Here is an 11,461-nt window from a genome sequence, read left to right as displayed (position 1 = left end):
GCACCCTGCTCATGGGTACCAGAAATGGTCCTGGAAAGCAAATCGTTATAGTAGGATTCTGAATTTGGACAACTTGTATCTGAGAGCAAAGAAACCATAATACTGGTTAGAGTAAGGGTGTTGATTACAACCTGGCAAAAAACAGCATCACAATTACCAACTCAACAGGGAATGGGGACATAGTGGGATGAGGCATATAAAGAAGATGAAGCAGTAGTTTATGTTTCAGATTGGCACTTAAACTACCATGGGAACAATGGTAGTTAAAAGGACTATGGATTTGGCTGGCTTTAGTTAATAACTTTAGAATCCTTATATAAAGAAACTTATAGGCTCAGTTTATCCAGCTATGAACTAAGAGCACATTGTGAATATCAGAAAACCTCTAACTCTCTAACTAAAGGTTGAGAGAACTTTTTCTCTTGCAGCCAAGGGCAGCAAAGGCAAATTTAAGTGAAAGCCTAACTTTAGGTAAAGGTAAAGGTAAAGGTAAAGTGAATAGCCTCTGTAGGTATCTTGTCAAAGCCAAGGCTCTGCTGGAAAAAGATTGAGATTCTAGAAATGGAGACAGAGACACTTAGATGGATAAAACTAATAATTGCTGCTGTCTGAGGATTAAACATTACCATGGAGACTTACAAAGACCAGATGATACATGAAGTCCTGGCCGAAGTCCATTCAGCAATGGATCCAATGAGTCTGTAATCCCTCCTTACTCCCACGCATAATTGGGGTAGATGTCTTTGCAGCTAGAAGAACTTACAACATCTGTCCGTGACCTAGATTGATTACGGTGAGAAAGGTAAAGTGCAGCACCCTGAAACTGTTCCTTCCACCTTTCCCCATGAACATAGTAAATCAGAAGCAAAATCTTAGTATCCAGAAGAATTTTGAAGATTAGTGCCATCAACAAAGATATAAAGGACACACATGTGATTGTTCCAAGTATAACCACGGTTTTTTTTTTTTACAAGTTTGGATGAATTGAGGCAGGTGATGGTAGACTACAAAAAACTTAACCAAATGGTGGCTCCAATTACAAATGCTATACTATTAATAGCTATACTATCTTTACGGGAACAGATCAACATAGCTTCTAGCATTTAGTATGCTACTCCTTCTCAATTCTCACTAGTAAAGAAGATCAAGGCAGTTCTAGTTCACAGGGAAGGACAGCAGTGTATATCTACTGTCTTATCTCATGATGTTCTAGAAAATGTAAAGTTGCTTAAGGTTCCTGCCTTCTGTCACAATGTATCTGCAGGAAGCTTGAACATTGTTACATTTCTCAGAATATTATGCTAGTCCATTATATTTATGCTAATCCGATATGGTAAGAAGGAGTAGCAATTACACTGGATGCTCTCTAAGATACCACATGCTAACAGCTCTGAGTGTAAGAAATAGATCTTATTGTGGAGACAGCATAAATCACACGTAGGAGCACTGTTTTGATCCATTTATGGGAAGATTTAAAAGGGTTTAGTTTTGAAAGTTGCACACATAGAGAGAGATCTGTAATAGGTCTAGACTGCAGTGAAAGATATTCTGCTACTTTAGATGTATGAGCCAACAGATCTCATGGGGGATTCCTTATTGTTTACTAACAAAGAAGGAAAAAAGCCAACTCAGTCCTGTTTCAAAGATGAGTTGATATGGTGAAGCTATATGTTGATATGGTGAAGCTAATATAGCAAAAAATCAATTTCTGCCTCACCAAGTTTATACTCATGGATGGATAGGACACTAGTGAAAGGAACTTCTTTCGATGGGCAGCGCAGGGCATTTGATCATTTGCACTGCACGGAGGAAGATACGGCCCAATGTGGATCTGCACAGACACCAAGATTATAAGTTAAAAGCTTGGTTGGTTTCTCAGGAGCTTGGAAGGAGCAAAGCTGGGAGTTCAGAGACAAGAAAGTTTGTGTGGAGGCATGTCAGTGGACCTGTGAGAGTGGGCACAAAATATGCATGGTTTGTGTCTCATGTTAATGCCCACCAGAGAGCATCTACTGCAGAGGAGGCATTTCACAGCCACACAGATAGAATGACTTGTCCTGTGGGTGTTAGATAGCCTCTCTCTTCTCGGACTTATAATGGGCCCCATGTAGAATGTGTCATTATGGCAGGGATGAAATTATGAATGGGCCCAATAATATAGACTCTGACAATGGCTGATCAATCTGTTGCCACTGCTTGTGCTCAACATGCCATTTGTAGAAACTAACCCTCAAGATGGGACAATCCCTTAAGCAGACCAGGTTGATTACACTGGGCTCTTTCATCGCGGGAGGAATAGTGACTTGCCTTTACTTAAAGTGACATCTACTCCAGATTGGGATTTGCCTTTTCTTCCAGCACTACCATTTTAAGGGCTTACGAAATCCCATGTTTATTGACATATGATCCTGAATAACATCATTTTAGACTAAAAGACTAGTTTTGTGGCAAAGTCTGTGTCTTTGTAAATAGGCATAGTCATAGAATCCACTTTTCCTACCATAGTCATCATTCAGACTCTTTTTGCCCAAAAGAGGAAAGTGATTCCCTATTAAAAGCTCAGCTATGATACCATTTTGGGGTTAACATCTTACAATGTTGGGTGACAGTCTTATAGGATATGACAGCACAAAAATATTAACGCATGGATGATAGATGGTCCTGTATTCCCAGTATACTAGTCTAGGAAGCAAAGGAGAGACATAATTAAATACAATATAATATATAAACTATTAATACTTAACACAGTGCCTGACTCTTAGGAACTACTCAGTAAATGTTGGCTCTTATTTTAACAAATCATTAATATTGTCGTGATCATGGAGCATTTACTATTTCTCTGAAGAGTTAGAGCAGGAGTGTCTCGACTCTGGTTGTACATCTGGATCATTGTTAAAGAAGCGATAACACTGGAGACTTTGAACTGGGGTTTTGTCATCTGAATTCTTAAAAAGCTTCACTGTTGGTGGCATAGAACTAAAGCAAACCTGGGATTAGCCTGCAAAAAAGGCTAGGGATGTTTAAAATGTAAAAACTTCCAGAGTTAAGGGTCAACTCCAAGATATGTTCGTTGTGTATAAAAAAGGTTAAGTTATGGTGTCAGAATGGGTGAATACAGGACTTTTAACAATATTTGACCAAACAAATTAAGGAAATCATGCAATACAAGTTGTGATGAACCAAGTTCAGCCATGAAAACAAAGTGCTACTAATGTTTTGTTCAGTACTTAAAGTTATCTTTTCTCAGGATTTCTTTTACATGGTTAATCATACTGTTTATTGGTGACATACAAATATTGCCTTTGCATTTAGAATAAAGTTCCATTATACATGTAGTATTTGTTTTTTGTTTAATATATTCCTGGAAGACATAACTCTCCAATGTTGAAGAATAAAGTGTACAGTGATTCCTGTTCTTTTGCAAGAATAAATAAATTGGCGAATATCTCCAGATATTCTTCTCTTATTGAGCTTAATCTCTAACAATTTATTGTATAAGAATACTAACCAATTAAAAAATACAAGAGGAAAAATTAGTCCCTTCACAATAACATTATCAACAACAATTACCACAATATATAAAACTAAACAAAAATGGCCAGGACCTATGTAAAAAAAAGATTGTAAAATTTTGTTAAGAACACAAAAGAAAACATTTTTTAATGAAAAGCCTCAATATTTCAAAATGCTTAAATTATCCTCAAGTTAAATACATCCTATTGAAGACCCAATTTTTTAAAAGAAAATATGATGTCATGCTTTTAAATTTCACCTGAAAGAATAAATGTGTGAGAATAGCCTGTATAGTATACAAAAAGAAAACAAAAACAATGAAGGAATGCATAAGGGACACTATGGTTGTCTCCTTAATGTTCATTACACACCTTCTCCATTGAGTAGCACCAATACAGCTTGGACAATAAACCCCCAAAAAGGAATATGGTGGCCTTGTTGCAACCTCCTTGTCAGTGCCCAGTCAACAAGCTGTGTTACCCAGAGATGCTAGAAGGACTTCATTCTTGATGAATACAGCAAGCGACAAAATCAACCAATCCCAAAGCCCACCCACATCCATCAGGGCTTGGTCAGGAAATAGGAGCTACCCTAAACAATTTGAGTAAAGAGAGTTCTTAGTAGAGGGAACCAAAGAATTCCACAACCACGGGAAGAGCTGAGGGAAAAAAGGTCAGAAAGGCTATTTTCAAAAATTCAGAAGTTCAAGAATCCCAGTGACACCCCTGTTAACGTTCCTTGGTACTGCGGTGGATGTTTCTCAGGAAAACTTCCAGAAGCCCCGGGAAGCTGTTGCTGCTGATTCCAGCTGCTGCCAGCAGCTGCTAACAGATAATGCCTTCTATGTCTCTCCTTTCCAAGTCTTCTCCAAGTACACCTCATGGGGGAATCCATGCCAGAAGATATGGGGAAAGGGATCTTGAAAACTGTAGTTTCAGACCTTTCTTCTGCGATGCAAAAGAGAACGAAGATAGGAGCAGGAATGTCAAATTGAAAAGAAATAATCTGGCACACTATTCTACCTCTGAAAATCCTGTTGTGTGAGTGGGCAGGTTATATTTTCCACAAATGGCCACACTAACATGTCCTGTCCCACATACTCTTCTTATTAATACAATATTCCCCCTGTTAAGAAGTGGGGTCTGTATTTCCCCCTTGACTCTAGGGAAGCGTGTTATTACAGTGGAAGTTACACTATGCAACTTCTGAAGTTGGGTCATAAAAAGTGATGGAGCTTCCACCTGGCTCTCTTGGGACACCCACTCTTAGAATCCAGTCACCGTGCAGGGTGGATGCCAAAGCCACTCCATATGAGTCATGCTTTATCAGAAGTCATCAGCCACTGAGAAATTACACATGTGGTTAGGCATTTACCCTTCCCTTTGAAGTCAAGTGTATTCCTGCTACCTGTTTCCCTTTGTCTTCAGCAAACGTGGCTTCCATAAGATCCTGGAATAATCTAGCAAAGACAGAAACCTATGTGGTTTGATCTTAGGATATCACTGCAAAATGGATGCAAGCAGCATGCTATTTAGGCCCTTTCATAGCAAGCCATTTTTACAAAGTTGTGCTGACTTCCCACATTGCAAAATCTTTCACAGTCTCTTATTGAATCAGCACCCCCTGGCAATTATCATCATGAAGAACTTCCTTCCTTTATGAAAAAAATAACTGGCTGGCGTGGTGGCTCACGCCTGTAATCCTAGCACTCTGAGAGACCGAGGCAGGAGGATCGCTTGAGCTCAGGAGTTGGAGACCAGCCTGAGCAAGAGCAGGACCCTATCTACTAAAAATAGAAAAACTAGCTGGCATCCTGGTGTGTGCCTGTAGTCCTGCTACTCAGGGGGCTGAGGCAGGAAGATTGCTCGACACCCAGGAGTTTGAGGTTGCTGTGAGCTACGATGATGCCACTGCACTCTACCCAGGGCAACAGAGCAAGACTCTGTCTAAAAAAAAAAAAAAAAAATTAAATCCAAAAAAATTTAAAAACACTAATTGAAGAAATAAGCCTGCAAATAAGATTTCTGTCTTATTTCCTTGTTCGGATTTCCAAGTTTGTCCCAGAAAATAACCTTATCTTTGTGTAAGCTCTTGGCATCTTGTAAAGTTTCTTACTCTTTAGTTCTGGAAAATTTCCAGATGGTTCTGGGCAAGTCCAACATCTTGTACCCAAGGGTACAATGAAGTTCCATATGCTCTGAAAAAAGTTTAGATGAGAAAGGGTTCCTAGAATTATAATTATCAGCAGATGGTCTTATGGACGAGTAAGGAAATGTACGATTCTGGAGGCCTGTCTGGGAGGAGAAGAGAAAAGAAGGTAGAAATTTGTACACCTAGTATGTCTAAAAATCAATTAATTTTTGAGTGAAAAGATTAATGAATAAAATGAAATATCCATTATTTTCGCATCCCTACCTTAAGTGCATAGTATAGAGCAGATCTGCTGTTTTAAATCTACTCTTACAGCACTTAGGGTTTTTTTTCCTAATGCTTAAAACTAGTGTTTCTAAAAGTTTGGTGAGGCTAAGTCTTAATATTTAGAGAGATTGATCTTTTCTTTTCTTTTCTTTTTTCTTTTTTTTTTTTTTTTTGTTGAGACAGAGTCCTGCTCTGTTGCCTGGGCTAGAGTGCCATGGTGTTAGCGTAGCTCACAGCAACCTCAAACTCCTGGGCTCAAGCAATCCTTCTGCCTCAGCCTCCCGAGTAGCTGAGACTACAGGCATGTGCCACCATGCCTGGCTAATTTTTTCTATATATTTTTAGTTGTCCAGCTAATCTATTTCTATTTTTAGGTAGGGATGTGGTCTGGCTCTTGCTCAGGCTGGTCTCGAACTCCTGACCTTGAGCGATCCTCCTGCCTCAGCCTCGCAGAGCACTAGGTTTACAGACGTGAGCCACCGTGCCCGGCCAAGATTGATTTTTTTCACATGTAGGCAATCAGTATTTATAAATGAACGATATGTATAATGTGGCTAAACAAACAAAAAATATCTTAAAGAGTTGGTGCTCATCCTTCTGACTTGACTCTTGTATGTCCCTTCCTGTCTAGCAACATGCATATGTAGACCATTACTTATTTAGGATCTATCTCTGTGCCTCTGCAGATTTACCCTGCTAGAGAAAATTGGCTTTGCAATTCTGCTCCACAGAGTACAGCACTGTTCCTGGTCAGGTCTCCCTACACGTACCACCAAATGGCTAAAGTGGTGATTGGAAGGTTATACCACAAAAGGCACATATTGGATTGGATTGAAAGGTAAAGTGGTCAAAGAAAAGGTATATGACAAAAACCATGCTTTGTGCTGAGTGTACCTCATGTACTCTTTAAAAATAAATAATCATGAACTCATTTATAATTAGAAATTGTTATCACACACAGTTGAATGCTATTCAATCTTAAGAAAAGAATGAAATCCTGTCATTTGCAGCAAAAAGGATGAGCCTGGAGGACATTATGTTAATTGAAATAAGCCAGAAGCAGGAAGTTAAATACCACATGTTCTCACTCATATGTGGAATCTAAAAAGTTGTTCGTAAAGAAGTAGAGAGTAGAATAGTGCTTACTAGAGGTTGAGAAGAGTAGGGAGGATGGGGGATAAGGAGAAGGTAGTTACAGATACAAAATAACAGCTAGATAGGAGGAATAAGTTCTAGTGTTCTGCGGCACCATAGAATGACTATAGTAAACAATTTATTGTATATTTTCAAATAGGTAGAAGAGAGGACTTTGTTCCCAACACAAAGAAATGATAAATGTTTGAGGTAATGGATATTCTAATTACCCTGATTTGATCATTACACATTATATACATTTACCAAAATATCACACTATGCCCCCATAAATATGTGCAGTTATGTGTCAATTAGAAATAATAAGAAATAAAAATAAAACAAAAAATTTAGATCCACAAAGTCTATGATCATATTTTTCTACTTATTCAATATTGTTATTTGATATTTTGTTACATTTGTAACACTTGCTTTATCTTTCTTTTTTCATGCTCCCTATTTTTTCCTAGAACTTATCTCTGATTACTTCAGCCAGAACACATTCTCTAAGTCTAAGGACATTATCATACACAATTACAGTATTTTATCACACCTAAGAAATTAACAGTACTTCCACAATGTCATTTGATAATTGGAACAATCCAAATTTTCTCAGTTGTCCCCCGAATAGTTTTTTCTGTCTCTTTTCTGAGACTTTTCAACAAAGAAAGAAATCACTGGGGCAAAAAAAGAACGTCTTCCTCTTATTGATACCTTCTTATGTTGTCATAAGAGGGTTGCCGTAAGATTCTTATGTTGTCATAAGATTCCCCTCCTTATCCTTACTCCTTTGATGGAAGTATTTTCATCTCGTTTCTGCATAGGGCTATGACAAAGGTGAATATAAGGCAGCCGTGACGTGAGCGTGTCACCTTTTGTGCAGGAATGTCTGTGTGTGTCACTATCTCTATGTAGAGAAACTTGAAGAAATGATGCATGGTGCCTGTCCTCTGACTGCATAAAAGGGAAAAAGGATCCGATTTTTGTTCCTAGTGCTCTGGGCAAATTTACCACTTATTTCAGATTTACCTTGATATAACAAATTGGTTTTTCAATTCCTCTCCACAGAGTTTGAATCTCATCAAACTGCCAACAATAACTATTTTATATCTTGAGGCATTTTGGGTATTTGCTGCATCTTTCTTTATATAAATTGAGTAATACACAGCTTAACTCCTCTCATTGCTGACTTCAGTGGCTTTAAAGCTTATGTTATTTTTTCTTTGAATTATTTTTGTATTTCAGTTTTTACATTTGAAGGTGTCAGTGTCCCCCATTCCTTTCTTTTTAGATGCTTTTTAGAAATGTGGGTGCATTTCCTATTTGGTAGAATACTTTTCTGAAACCAAGAGAATAATATTGATGTCTACTTTTATGATGTGCGAATTTTACTTTTCAAAGCCTTTTAACATATTTTTAAAATAAAAAACAAAGAAGGAGAATAATTGCTAATTTTTGAATAGGATCATTTGCAGAAATGTGAACAGGTTAATTTGGAGGGGAAATTAATGGTGAGACTACTGAACTGTGAAAATAAAAGAAGAAAATTTGACTGGGTTAAATATTCAAATATGACCTTATAGAATAGCCTGTCAGTTTGGCCGTGCAAAGACAGACCAGTGACCCAAACAGGATAATGTTCTATTTTCTTAAGATTAATGAAGTTAAACTGTGATTTTCCTAAAAACAACCTTTCTCTAACTTCAGGGCAAATATATGATTTCTTTTCTTTCTCTTTCTTTTCTTTCTGTCTGTCATTCTTTCTTTCTTTCTCTCTCTTTCTTCCCCTTCCTTCCTTCCTTCCTTCCTTCCTTCCTTCCTTCCTTCCTTCCTTCCTTCCTTCCTTCCTTCCACGTTTCCCTATTGAAAATACAGATGAGGCACAGGGCCTGGGCTGAGGTGTGTATGGGGTTTACTCCATCTCCTCTTTCTGTGCAGTCAGTGTAAGAACACAGCCTGCGCTAAGTACTAGGAGACTGGCAAGTATGTGATTTCTAAGTAGGCCCAGCTTTAGCTCATGTATCAACTGAGCTTAAAATCACATTTTATATTTTGAATATGGCAATAGAATTAAGTGGGGAGCTCCTACAAGAAGCAAATATAAACTTGAAATGTAATGATGTACATTATATGTTAATATAATATTGTATACTTACCTGGCAGGAAAGCTACCATGATAACAAAGGTGGTTTTCCCGGGGCAAAGCCTTATCCATTGCACTCTGGATGTGCTGACCCCTGCGGTTTCCCCACACGTGGGAAACTCCACTGTATAATTTGTGGTAGTGGGGGACTGCATTTGCACTTTCCCTGTTTTTTTGCTGTACAAGAGACAGCCAAAATTTTAAAAATATATAAAAACTATATCATTATAATGAAACTAATAATATTTAAGTTTTGGCAAATATATGAATTTCAGCTTATAGTTTGAATTGTTTATTTTTTAGTGCTGTGTTAGATGCACAAATAAAATGTCATCTTTTAAAACATTCATTCATTTTAATGCTGAAACTCTTTTAAGTGCTACTAGAAAAAAGTACCTAATTGGGTGGAAAAAGATGTGGAAAAGGTGCTTCACATTTCAAAAGATCACCTCAAGACTGTAACTTGTCTTGTTATTCATGAGTTTTGGATTCTATGAGCTAAACAATGACATCCAATTTCATATTTAAAACTATATATACTTACTATACCACAACTTTTTAGGGATGATGTCATTCTTATCAACAGCTCCTGAGGGACTTTACACTGTTAATACAAATATTTAAAGTTTCTTTGCAAAATATAGGCTAAAAGTTTTAGAGGTTTGTTTTCCCTCTGTTTTACCTAATAAGCAGATGTAGAACTTCTCTTTTTTCCTAAATAGTACCTTAAGAAATGAAACCTCTATCATCCCGCTATCCTGCCATTGGCATAATTGGGCACTAAAAGTATGTGCAATATTAATGTATGATATACAGTTTAAAATGCCTGCTGGTGTAGTGGCTACGACCTGGACTGTTAGAAGCGCCTACTCCAATAGTCCACCCACCCGCTGATGGGTACTTTGTCCAGCAGCTGGGCTTCCTCAACAAGTCGTGGATGCCGTCACATTTTCCTGGGCACCGTATCCCTGAGTTGTCTGCCTTTGCTGGAACGCTTCCTCCACAGGCTCACTGCGGAGCTTAAGGGAGAAAAAGGTCCCTCTGTGCCAGGAGAGACTTTTCACGACAGTAATCTTTTGCTATCAGAGGTGAAATATCCAGGCCACAGAGGTATCAGTTTTTGCTGTGACTGCCACTTAGACAGAAAACTGGACCTCCTCGAGCTGTTAGTCTTGTATCTGAGGTTTTGAATTTGTTCAGCCTGGCATTTGCCCGTTTCCTTACTTCTTTTGACTTGACATTGGGTAGTAAACTGCAATCTCTCTCCGGGAATGCTGCCGAAAGCCGCTGAATAAGGCTTCTCAGGTTGTGCATTATTTTATTTACATTCCGAGACTAGTGTTCGCTCTATCCAAGCACCAATCTTACTTTGTGTTAAAGATGGGAACCTTTGCTTTCTCTAATAATAGGTTTTAAATCAGGAGGAAGAGAACTTTAACTCGGTTGGCATGGAGGGCAGAATATATGGTGCAGTGAATAAACAAAGACCTAGAAGGCTTTTGTCAGCCTAAAATACTCCCTGTGATTGTTTTTGATAAAATAATAATAATTACAGTGATGGCTGACGCTTGCCACTGAAAACCTGTAATTTCTAACAGCTGCAGCGGGGCCATGACAGCTACCAGCACGTATAAAATGAAATGTACATTTCCCTGAGCTGAGATTGCCCATATATGTAAATTCCCTACTTACTGTACCTGTTTGCTTTATTAGTGATTTGCCTGAAACACCATAAAGCTTTACATATTTTCAAAAGTTTTGCCTTATGAGCCCTTAAGAGATTTTGAAACCATTGAATTCTTTTAAATAAATTAATTAACAGGCTTTATCAGAATATAGCTTATTATATAAAATTAATTATACCATGGCTCAAATCACACAGATACTGCAAAACTAATAATAATTAAGCAGTTATTTAATAGGCAGAAATTTGTCCTTTTCCCCATCATCCCCATCATGTCCATTTCCCCAGCACTGTCAAGGGACTCTATGGTAGGAGACAGATTACATATGTGATTTTCATAGTAAGCAACTAGTATATTACCAAAGTTGCATTTGCGCTGTCATTACAGTTTATCAAAGGGGAGAAAAAGCCCCCTGTAGTTCTCTGTTTATTTTAATATTTTGACAGATGTTACATGATTTAACACCATTTGCTAAGTAAATACCTGCTATGTACAAGGAAGGCTCTGTGCTTGGTAGTAGGGAGATGAATGAATCAGAAACCTACCTACCATAAGGAACTTCCAATTTATT

General features: G+C 37.9%; 2 non-coding genes across 2 annotated transcripts; one reads left to right on the top strand and one right to left on the bottom strand.

The window, feature by feature from the left end:
- Positions 1-8,912: 8,912 nt before the first annotated feature.
- On the bottom strand, positions 8,913-9,040 carry LOC138388051 (small nucleolar RNA SNORA51). Its single transcript, XR_011234058.1, has one exon. It is a non-coding gene; the product is annotated as a small nucleolar RNA SNORA51 (small nucleolar RNA).
- Positions 9,041-9,210: 170 nt separating this feature from the next.
- LOC138388165 (U1 spliceosomal RNA) lies at positions 9,211-9,375 on the top strand. Its single transcript, XR_011234092.1, has one exon. It is a non-coding gene; the product is annotated as a U1 spliceosomal RNA (small nuclear RNA).
- The last annotated feature ends 2,086 nt before the right edge of the window (positions 9,376-11,461 follow it).

This window comes from Eulemur rufifrons, chromosome 1, assembly GCF_041146395.1.
Source record: "Eulemur rufifrons isolate Redbay chromosome 1, OSU_ERuf_1, whole genome shotgun sequence".
Lineage (NCBI taxonomy): Eukaryota > Metazoa > Chordata > Mammalia > Primates > Lemuridae > Eulemur > Eulemur rufifrons.
Note: the sequence above shows the minus strand (reverse complement) of the source record. Positions and strands in the feature narration are given on the sequence as shown.